Source organism: Arachis hypogaea, chromosome 11, assembly GCF_003086295.3.
Source record: "Arachis hypogaea cultivar Tifrunner chromosome 11, arahy.Tifrunner.gnm2.J5K5, whole genome shotgun sequence".
NCBI lineage: Eukaryota > Viridiplantae > Streptophyta > Magnoliopsida > Fabales > Fabaceae > Arachis > Arachis hypogaea.
Genome location: NC_092046.1, coordinates 75,552,473 through 75,563,731, shown reverse-complemented (window position 1 = coordinate 75,563,731; position 11,259 = coordinate 75,552,473). Strand labels below are relative to the sequence as shown.

The 11,259-nt window shown below is 41.0% G+C and overlaps 1 non-coding gene across 1 annotated transcript; it reads left to right on the top strand.

Annotated features, from left to right (window-relative positions):
- Positions 1-9,106: 9,106 nt before the first annotated feature.
- LOC112725986 (small nucleolar RNA R71) lies at positions 9,107-9,214 on the top strand. The gene has a single exon (XR_003165061.1). It is a non-coding gene; the product is annotated as a small nucleolar RNA R71 (small nucleolar RNA).
- Positions 9,215-11,259: the final 2,045 nt, after the last annotated feature.

The window sequence follows — 11,259 nt, the reverse complement described above, 5'->3', positions numbered from 1 at the left end:
CCGCAAATGCCGCTATGTATTTCTTCTAGCACTTCCTTTGTGTTGGAGGTCGGCACGCATTTTAGTAAAGGTATTGAGATTCCTCTTTTGTACAGGATGTTGTTTATGATGGTGTAGTATTGTGCCTCCCTTTTTAATTTTTTCGCCTCCTTTTCTTCTGCGGGGCGTGTTCCTTCTTTGAGGTAGTTGACTATGGGGGTCATCCATCCTTGGTCCTGATTTGTTATGGCCAGGACTTGTTCTTCTTCCGAGATTGATGGGTTTTGCAACATTTCCTGGATGAGGCTTCTATTGTTGCCCCCTGGTTTGGTACTGGCTAGTTTTGAGAGTGCATCAGCTCGGGCATTTCGTTCGCGGGGTATGTGGCAGATCTTATATTCCCCGACTTGTCCGAGTAGTTCCTTAGTTTTGTCTAAATATTTTTTCATGGTGGGGTCTTTGGCTTGGTAGCTCCCTGTTTTTTTGTGATGTGATCACTTGTGAATCGTTGTAAATGTTGAGTTTTTGAGCTTCGACCTCTTTAGCCAGCTTCAAACCAGCTAATAGTGCTTCATATTCTGCTTGGTTATTGGAGGCCGGGAACCCGAACTTGAGGGAAAGCTCAACTTGGGTTCCTTGGTTGCTTTCTATTATCACGCCTATGCCGCTTCCAGTTTTATTTGAGGAACCGTCCACGTAGAGATTCCACTCTGTGGGAGTTTCCGGGGTATCTGTGAATTCTGCGATGAAGTCGGCCAAATACTGTGATTTGATAGCCGTCCGAGCTTCATATTGGAGGTCGAACTCCGATAACTCGACTGCCCATTGTAGAATTCTACCTGCTAAATCTGTTTTTTGCAGTATTCCTTTTATGGGCTGGTTATTTCTAACCTTAATGGTATGAGCCTGAAAGTACGGGCGGAGTCGTCGAGATGTTAGGATGAGAGTATAGGCAAATTTTCTATTTTCTGGTAGTTCAGCTCGGATCCCTGTAGTGCTTTGCTAATGAAATAAACGGGTTGTTGCCCATTTTCGTCTTCTCTGACTAGTGCTGAGGCTATCGCCCGGCTTCCTACTGCGAGATATAATATAAGTGGTTCTCCTTCTTGTGGTCGAGATAGGATAGGTGGCCGTCCTAAGAACTCCTTGAAGTCTTGGAAAGCTTGTTCACATTCTGTCATCCATTCAAACTGTTTTCCCTTTCTTAAAGTAGCATAGAAGGGGAGAGATCTTACCGCAGCTCCTACTAAAAATTGGGATAGGGCGGCCAATCTCCCGTTGAGTTGCCGTACCTCTTTGACACAGGTTGGGCTCTTCATGTCGAGTATAGCTTGACATTTGTCTGGATTTGCTTCAATTCCCCTTTGCGTGAGCATGAAACCCAAGAATTTGCCTGCTTCAACTGCGAAGGTGCATTTTGCGGGGTTGAGTCGCATGTCATGCTTCCTTATAGTGTCGAATACTTGGGACAGGTCGGACAATAATGTATTTTCGTTCTGTGTTTTCACCAACATGTCGTCCACATAGACTTCCATGATTTTCCCGATATAATCTGAGAAGACTTTATTCATTAGCCTTTGACAAGTAGCTCCCGCGTTCTTGAGACCGAAAGGCATCACAATGTAGCAGTAGTTCGCCTTTGGTGTTAAGAATGACGTTTTTTCTTGATCTTGTGGATACATGGGGATTTAGTTGTATCCCGAATAGGCGTCCATAAACGAGAGGTATCTATATCCAGAGGAAGCATCTACCAGAGCGTCAATACTTGGGAGTGGATATGGATCTTTTGGGCAGGCTTTGTTGAGATCAGTGTAATCGGTACACATGCGCCACTTCCCATTTGACTTTTTCACCAAAACGACGTTGGCTAGGCATAGCGGATACTTGACTTCTCTTATGAATCCTGCCTCCAATAACGCTTGTACTTGTTCTTCCACAGCTCGGGATCGTTCTGGTCCGAGGTTTCTTCGTTTCTGTTGCACTGGCCAAGATCCTGGATAGACCGCTAACTTGTGGCACATTAACTTAGGATATATTCCTGGCATGTCTGCGGCTTTCCATGCGAAGAGGTCGACATTATCTCGCAAGAATTGTATTAGTGATTCTTTTGAGTCTCCTCTTAGGACCGTGCCGATATTAGTCGTTTTATCCGAGGTGTCTCCAATCTGAACCTTTTCTATCTCACCTTCTGGGTGCGGACGGAGTTCTTCTCGATGCTGAGCTCCACCAAGCTCAATTATATGAAACTCTTCTCCTCTGCCTTTGAGGTTTAAGCTCTCGTTATAGCAGCGACGTGCCATTTTTTGATCTGCTTTTACCGTGGCTATCCCTTCTGTAGTTGGGAATTTCATGCATAGATGTGGAGTTGAGACTATTTCGCCGAGTTGATTGAGTGTTGTCCGACCTATGAGAGCATTGTAAGCTGAACTTACGTCGACCACAATGTAGTCTATTTTGAGAGTCCTAGATTGGTTCCCCTTTCTAAAAGTAGTGTGTAGCGATACGTATCCCAACCGTTGTATCGGAGTGTCTCCTAGTCCAAACAGATTGTTCGGGTATGCTCTTAGTTCCCTTTCGTCTAAGCCGAGTTTGTCGAAAGCTATTTTGAATAAGATGTCGGCAAAACTCCCTTGGTCTATTAGTGTGCGGTGTAGATTGGCGTTTGCCAGAATAATTGTGATGACCATGGGGTCGTCGTGTCCCGGGATGATGCCGGATGCGTCTTCTTTAGTAAATGTTATCGCCGGGATGTCGGATGCTTCCTCCTTTCCCTCAACGTGGTATACTTCTTTAAGGTATCTCTTTCGGGATGATTTGGAGATCCCACTTCCTGCGAATCCGCCATGTATCATGTGGACGTGTCTTTCTGGTGTCCGAGGTGACCGTTCAATTCGTCCGTCATCTTCGTCTCTCCGTCTTTTTCTTTGGTCATCATCCCGGGTGGCCAGAAATCGATCTAGTTTTCCTTCTCTTACCAATTTTTCTATGATGTTTTTAAAATCGAAACATTCGTTGGTAGAGTGTCCCCGAATTCGATGGTAGTCACAATATTCCTTCCGATTTCCTCCTCCCCTTTTGCCTTTGAGTGGTCGCGCTGGGGGGATTTTCTCAGTATGGCAAACTTCTTTGTATATGTCGACCAGGGATACTTTGAGAGTAGTGTAGTTGTGGTACTTTTTGATTTTCTCACCCTGTCGATCTTCTTTCCTTTTGGAGTCCTTGTCTCTGTCTCGGTAGGAGGCTCCAGATTTTGAGGTTTCTCCCAACCGAGCGTTCTCTTCCATGTTGATGTATTTTTCTGCTCGCTCCTGTACTTCATCTAAGGAGGTGGGATACTTTTTTGATATGGACTGGCTGAAAGGTCCTTCTCGTAAGCCGTTGATAATCCCCATGATGGAGGCCTCTGTTGGTAAACTTTGTATGTCCATGCATGTTTTGTTGAATCTTTCCATGTAGTTGCGGAGGCTTTCCCGATCTCCTTGCTTGATCCCTAGTAAGCTGGGTGCGTGCTTGGCCTTATCCTTCTGGATGGAGAATCTGGCCAAGAACTTTTTGGCCAGATCGTCAAAGTTCGAGATGGACCTCGGAGGTAAGTTGTCGAACCATCTGATCGCCGTTTTTGTGAGAGTTGTTGGAAAAGCTTTGCAGCGAACGGCATCCGAGGCATCGGTAAGGTACATCCTGCTTCTGAAATTGCTAAGATGATGGTTGGGATCTGTAGTGCCATCGTACAAAACCATATCTGGAAGCTTGAAGTCCTTTGGAATTTTGGTCTTCATGATTTCCCTGGTGAATGGGTCCTGTTCTTTACGTGGTTTTTCTTCAGGAGTGGTCCGAGGAGCTTTTGTTTTGAGGTCGGCTTCTAATTGCTGTAGTTTTTCTTCTAGTTCTCGACGTCGTCGTACTTCTCTTTGTAGATCTTTTCCGATCTCCCGTTGTTCCTGGGTTTCTTTCTCTAGCTGCTTCAAACGATCTTGGAGTGCTTCCATGGCTCCCGGATTTGGTGAGTTTTTGTCTCCGTTGGATTCCGGGGTATCCTTTAGCGTAGTTTCCGCATTTTTTTGTGGCGTTCTGTTCTCCAAATCTGAATCGTGGTCGTTGTCATGGCCGTCCGCCATGGTTTTGGGATGACTTCCAGGTTCCCCGGCAACGGCGCCAATGTTCCGTGGGTTACCTGAAACTGGAGGTCGATCTCGGATGAGATCTTCTGTACTGGTCGGAGATAACGTGTCCGGCTGGCTGATGACGGCCAGAGCTGTTGGATCCGACTTGTTGGACTTACTGCCTTGCTGATCCTTGGCCACCGGAGGGTGGGGGGTACCTGCAAGAGACTCCGATGCCTAAGTTAGCACGGGTATTAAGCAGGTTTTTTATGTAGAATCAGAGTATGAGTTATACCTGGGTGCTCCAGCGTATTTATAGTAGCGTGGGCTGATCTTTGTGATAAGATAAGTTAGTTATCTTATCTTATCTTATCTTATCTTGAGTGAAGTCAGCTTATCTTCAAGGGAACCGCCTTTATCTCTATAGGCTGGGATTGCCTTTAGATTCTGGGTCGTGTTCCTCTATTTGGGCCCTTTTATTGGGCTTTGCTGTCGTTTTGGCCGAGTTCTTCATAAAGAAGTCGGTCCGCTTGACCTGAACAAGTCGATCGCTTCGCTACTGAACATCCCGGTTCGGATAGCTCGACCCTGGGTATGAACAACACCTTCACGCCACAAGCACATGGTTAGGGACAGCTTGGTTTAGCCGCTTAGGCCAGGATTTTATTCCTTTAGGCCCTCCTATCCACTGATGCTCAAAGCCTTGGGATCCTTTTTATTTACCCTTGCCTTTTGGTTTTAAGGGTTATTGGCTTTTTGCTCTTTCCTTTTGGTTTTAAGAGCTTTTGGCTTTTTCTGCTTGCTTTTTCTTTTTCTTTCTTTTTTTCGCTATTTTATTTTCTTTTTTTTTTCTGCAAGCTTTTGTATGCACTACTTTTTCTTGCTTCAAGAATCATTTTTATGATTTTTCAGATTATCAAATAACATGTCTCCTTGTCATCTTTCTTTCAAGAGCCAACATATTTAACATTCATGAACAACAACTTCAAAAGACATATGCACTGTTCAAGCATTCATTCAGAAAACAAGAAGCATTGTCACCACATCAATATAATTAAACTAATTTCAAGGATAAATTCGAAACTCATGTACTTCTTGTTCTTTTGAATTAAAACATTTTTCATTTAAGAGAGGTGATGGATTCATAGGACATTCATAACTTTAAGACAAAGTTACTAAATACTAATGATCATGTAATAAAACACAAACTTAGATAAGCACTTAACTTAAAAAACGAAAAACAGAGAATGTAAGAACAAGGAATGAGTCCACCTTAGTGATGGTGGCGTTTCCTTCTTGAGGAACCAATGATGTCCTTGAGCTCTTCTATGTCTCTTCCTTGTCTTTGTTGCTCCTCCCTCATTGCTTTTTGATCTTCTCTAATTGCATGAAGGATGATGGAGTGCTCTTGATATTCCACCCTTAATTGTCCCATGTTGGAACTTAATTCTCCTAGGGAGGTGTTGATTTGCTCCCAATAGTTTTGTAGAGGAAAATACATTTGAGGCATCTCTGAGATCACATGGTGATGAGCTTCATGCGTCTCTTGAGCTCCATGAATGGGCTCTCTTGTTTGCTCCATCCTTTTCTAGTGATGGACTTCTCTTCCTCAATGGGAATGTCTCCTTCTATGTCAATCCCAGCCGAATTGCATAGATGGCAAATGAGGTGAGGAAAAGCTAACCTTGCCATAGTGGAGGACTTGTCAGCCACCTTATAGAGTTCTTGAGGTATAATCTCATGAACCTCCACCTCTTCTCCAATCATGATGCTATGGATCATGATGGCCCGGTCTATAGTAACTTCAGACCGGTTGCTAGTGGGAATGATTGAGCGTTGAATGAACTCCAACCATCCTCTAGCTACAGGCTTAAGGTCCACTCTTCTCAGTTGAACCGGTTTGCCTTTTGAGTCAATCTTCCATTGAGCTCCTTCCACACATATGTCCATGAGGACTTGGTTCAACCTTTGATCAAAGTTGACCCTTCTAGTGTAGGGGCGTGCATCTCCTTGCATCATAGGTAAGTTGAACGCCAACCTCACATTCTCCAGACTAAAATCTAAGTATTTCCCCCGAACCATGGTGAGATAATTCTTTGGGTTCGGGTTCTTACTTTGATCATGGTTCCTAGTGATCCATGCTTGGCATAGAACTCTTGAACCATTAGAATGCCGACTTGTTGGATGGGGTTTGTTAGAACTTCCCAACCTCTTCTTTGGATTTCATGTCGGATCTCCGGATACTCATTTCTCTTGAGCTTAAAAGGGACCTCGGGGATCACCTTCTTCTTGGCCACAACATCATAGAAGTGGTCTTGATGAGCTTTAGAGATGAATCTTTCCATCTCCCATGATTCGGAGGTGGAAGCTTTTGTATTCCCTTTCCCTTTTCTAGAGGATTCTCCGGTCTTAAGTCCCATCAATGGTAATGGAAAAACAAAAAGCTTATGCTTTTACCACACCAAACTTAGAATTTTGCTCGCCCTCGAGCAAGAGAAGAAAGAATAGATGAAGAAGAAGAAGAAAATAAGGAGGATAGGAGGGAAAGGTGTATTCGGCCAAGAAGAGAAGAGAGGGTTGTGTGGTTTGAAAATGAGGAAGAATGGAGGGCTATATATAGGGAAGGGAGGGGGGTAAGGTTCGGCCATAAGGGTGGGTTTTGGGTGGGAAATTGATTTTGAATTTTGAAGGTAGGTGGGGTTTATAAGGTAGGTTTATGGGGAAGAGTGGATGGATGTGAGTGGTAAAGTGGTGATAGGGAAGAGAGATTGAGGTGATTGGTGAAGAGTTATGGGGGAAGAGTGTTTATTGGGAAGAGAGGATGAACATTGAGGAGAGGGAAGAGAGTGAGTGGAGGTAGGTGGGGATCCTGTGGGGTCCACAGATGCTGAGTTGATCCTATGGGGTCTACAGATCCTGAGGTGTCAAGGATTTGCATCCTTGCACCCATTAGGCATGTAAAATGCCTTTGCATGCAATTCTGGCGTTTAAACGCCAAAGTGATGCTTGTTCTGGTTGTTCAACGCCCAGATGCAGCATATTTCTGGCGTTGAACGCCAGCCAGATGCTTGTTTCTGGCGTTTAGCGCCAGCTCTTCTTCACTGTGCATTTCTGGCGTTCAACGCCAGAAACATGCTCTGTTCTGGCGTTGAACGCCAGACAGATGCTCCTTACTGGCGTTTAAACGCCAGTGAGATCCTCCTCCAGGGTGTGATTTTTCTTCTGCTGTTTTTGATTCCATTTTCAATTTTTATATTTATTTTGTGACTCTAGATGATCATGAACCTAATAAAACATGAAAAACAATGAAAATAAAAATTAGATAAATAAAAATTGGGTTGCCTCCTAACAAGCACTTCTTTAATGTTAATAGTTTGACAATGGACTCTCATGGAGTCTCACAGATGTTCAGAGCATTGTTGAGACTCCCCAACACCAAACTTAGAGTTTGACTGTGGGGGCTCTGGTTGACTCTGTTTTGAGAGAAGCTTACTGTGCCTCTTTTCCATGTTTACAGAAGGATGACCTTGAGTTTTAAACACAAGGGAGTCCTCATTCAATTGAAGGACTAGTTCGCCTCTGTCAACATCAATTACAGCTCTTGCTGTGGCTAGGAAGGGTCTTCCAAGGATAATGGATTCATCCTCATCCTTCCCAGTATCTAGGACTATGAAATCAGTAGAGATGTAAAGGCCTTCAACCTTTACTAACACGTCCTCTACTTGTCCATAAGCCTATTTTCTTGAATTGTCTGCCATCTCTAATGAGATTTTAGCAGCTTGCACTCCAAAGATTCCCAGTTTCTCTATTACAGAGAGGGGCATGAGGTTTATCCCTGAACCAAGGTCACACAGAGCCTTTTCAAAGATCATGGTGCCTATGGTACAAGGTATTAGGAACTTTCCAGGATCCTGTTTCTTCTGAGGCAATGTCAGTTGATCCAGATCACTCAGTTCATTGGTGAACAAGGGAGGTTCATCTTCCCAAGTCTCAATACCAAATAATTTGGCATTCAGCTTCATGATTGCACCAAGATACTTGGTAACTTGCTCCTTAGTAACATCCTCATTTTCTTCCGAAGAGGAATACTCATCAGAGCTCATGAATGGCATAAGGAGGTTTAATGGAATCTCTATGTTCTCTAGATGAGCCTCAGATTCCTTTTGTTCCTCAAAGGGAAACTCCTTATTGATCACTGGATGTCCCAGGAGGTCTTCCTCCTTGGGATTCACGTCCTCCCCTTCCTCTTTGGATTCGGCCATGATGGTTATATCAATGGCCTTGCACTCTCCTTTTGGATTTTCTTCTGTATTGCTTGGGAGAGTACTAGGAGGGATTTCAGTGACCCTTTTACTCAGCTAGCCCACTTGTGCCTCCAAATTTCTAATTGAGGACCTTGTTTCATTCATGAAACTTACAGTGGCCTTAGATAGATCAGAGACTAAGTTTGCTAAATTAGAGGTATTTTGTTCAGAGTTCTCTGTCTGTTGCTGAGTGGATGATGGAAAAGGTTTACTATTGTTAAACCTATTTCTTCCACCATTATTAAAGCCTTGTTGAGGCTTTTGTTGATCCTTCCATGAGAGATTTGGGTGATTTCTCCATGAGGGATTATAGGTGTTTCCATATGGTTCACCCATGTAATTCACCTCTGCTATTACAGGGTTCTCAGGATCATAAGCTTCTTCTTCAGAAGATGCCTCTTTAGTACTATTGGATGCAGCTTGCATTCCATTCAGACTCTGAGAAATCATATTGACTTGCTGAGTCAATATTTTATTCTGAGCCAATATGGCATTCAGAGTATCAATTTCAAGAACTCCCTTCTTCTGAGGCGTCCCATTACTCACAGGATTCCTCTCAGAAGTGTACATGAACTGGTTATTAGCTACCATGTCAATGAGTTCTTGAGCTTCTGCAGGAGTTTTCTTTAGGTGAATGGATCCACCTGCAGAAGTATCCAATGACATCTTAGCTAATTCAGACAGACCATCATAGAATATATCCAAGATGGTCCATTCTGAAAGCATGTCAGAAGGACACTTTTTGGTCAGTTCTTTGTATCTCTCCCAAGCTTCATAGAGGGATTCACCTTCTTTTTGTCTAAAGGTTTGAACATCCACTCTAAGCTTACTCAGCTTTTGAGGAGGAAAGAACTTGGCTAAGAAAGCCGTGACCAGCTTATCCCAAGAGTTCTTCAGGCTATCTTTGGGTTGAGAGTCCAACCACACTCTAGCTCTGTCTCTTACAGCAAAGGGGAAAAGCATGAGCCTGTAGACTTCAGGATCTACTCCATTAGTCTTAACAGTATCACAGATCTGCAAAAATTCAGTTAAGAACTGAAAAGGATCTTCAGATGGAAGTCCATGAAACTTGCAGTTCTGCTGCATTAGAGAAACTAATTGAGGTTTCAGCTCAAAATTGTTTGCTCCAATGGTAGGGATGGAGATGCTTCTTCCATGTAAATTGGAATTAGGTGCAGTAAAGTCACCAAGCATCCTCCTTGCATTATTATTATTTTTGGCTGCCATCTCCTCTTCCTGTTCGAAAATTTCTGACAGGTGCTTGCTGGATTGTTGTAATTTAGCTTCTCTTAGTTTCCTCTTCAGAGTCCTTTCAGGTTTTGGATCGGCTTCAACAAGAATATTCTTGTCCTTGCTCCTGCTCATATGAAAAAGAGGGAACAGAAAAATAATAATAATAGGGATCTTTTTTACCCAGGTATAGAGGTTCCCTTTAGGTGAGTGGAAGAAAAGAAGAGTAGAAGAAAAGAATATAATGTAAGGAAAGAAACACAAGGGTGAGGAGAGCAGAGATGTGAGATGAAGAGAAGTGTTAGTAGATGAATAAATAAACAGAATGAGATGAGAGAGAAAGAGGATTTTTGAAAATAATTTTTTGAAAAAGAGTTAATGATTTTCGAAAATAGTTTTTGAAAAAGGTTAGTAATTTTCGAAAATTAAAATCAAAAATTAAAATAATTAGTTAATTAAAAAGAAATTTTGAAAAAGAGGGAGATATTTTCGAAAATTAGAGAGGGATAGTTAGTTAGGTGGTTTTGAAAGAGATAAGAAACAACAAAAAGTTAGTTAGTTAGTTGAAACAAATTTTGAAAATCAAATTTGAAAAGATAAGAAGATAAGAGGTTAGAAAAGATATTTTAAAATCAAATTTTTGAAAAAGATAAGATAAAAAGATATTTTTGAAAAGATATTATTGAAATTAGTTTTGGAAAAGATTTGATTTTTAAAATTACAATTAATGACTTGATTCACAAGAAATCACAAGATATGATTCTAGAACTTAAAGTTTGAATCTTTCTTAACAAGTAAGTAACAAACTTGAAATTTTTGAATCAAAACATTAATTGATGATGTTATTTTCGAAAATTATGTGATAAAGATAAGAAAAAGATTTTTGAAAAATATTTTTAAAATTTTCGAAAATAAATAAGAAAAATGAAAAAGATTTGATTTTTGAAAAAGATTTTGAAAAAGATAAGATTTTTAAATTGAAAATTTGATTTGACTCATAAGAAACAACTAAGTTTTGAAAAAGTCAATCCAAATTTTCGAAATTTTAAGAGAGAAAAAGGAGAAGATATTTTTTTTTATTTTTTGAATTTTTATGATGAGAGAGAAAAACATGAAAATGATGCAATGCATGAAAATTTTTAGATCAAAATGTGTGATGAATGCAAGAACACTATGAATGTCAAGATGAACACCAAGAACACTTTGAATGTCAAGATGAACACCAAGAACATATTTTTGAAAATTTTTATATGCAAAGAAAACATGTATGACACCAAACTTAGAAATCTTTAATGCTTAGGCACTAAGAATTCAAGAATGCATATGAAAAACACCATACAACACAAAACAAGAAAACATCAAGATCAAACAAGAAGACTTACCAAGAACAACTTGAAGATCATGAAGAACACTATGAATGCATGAATTTTTCGAAAATTTTATGCAAACTTTAAAACATCCAATTGACACCAAACTTAAAAATTGACTCAAGACTCAAACAAGAAACATGAAATATTTTTTTGATTTTTATGATTTTATGATTTTTTTTGGATTTTTCGAAAATTAATGTGAAAAAGAAAAATAAGGATTCTAAAATTTTTAATATGAATTCCAAGAATCTTGTACTCTTAGTCTAAAGCTCC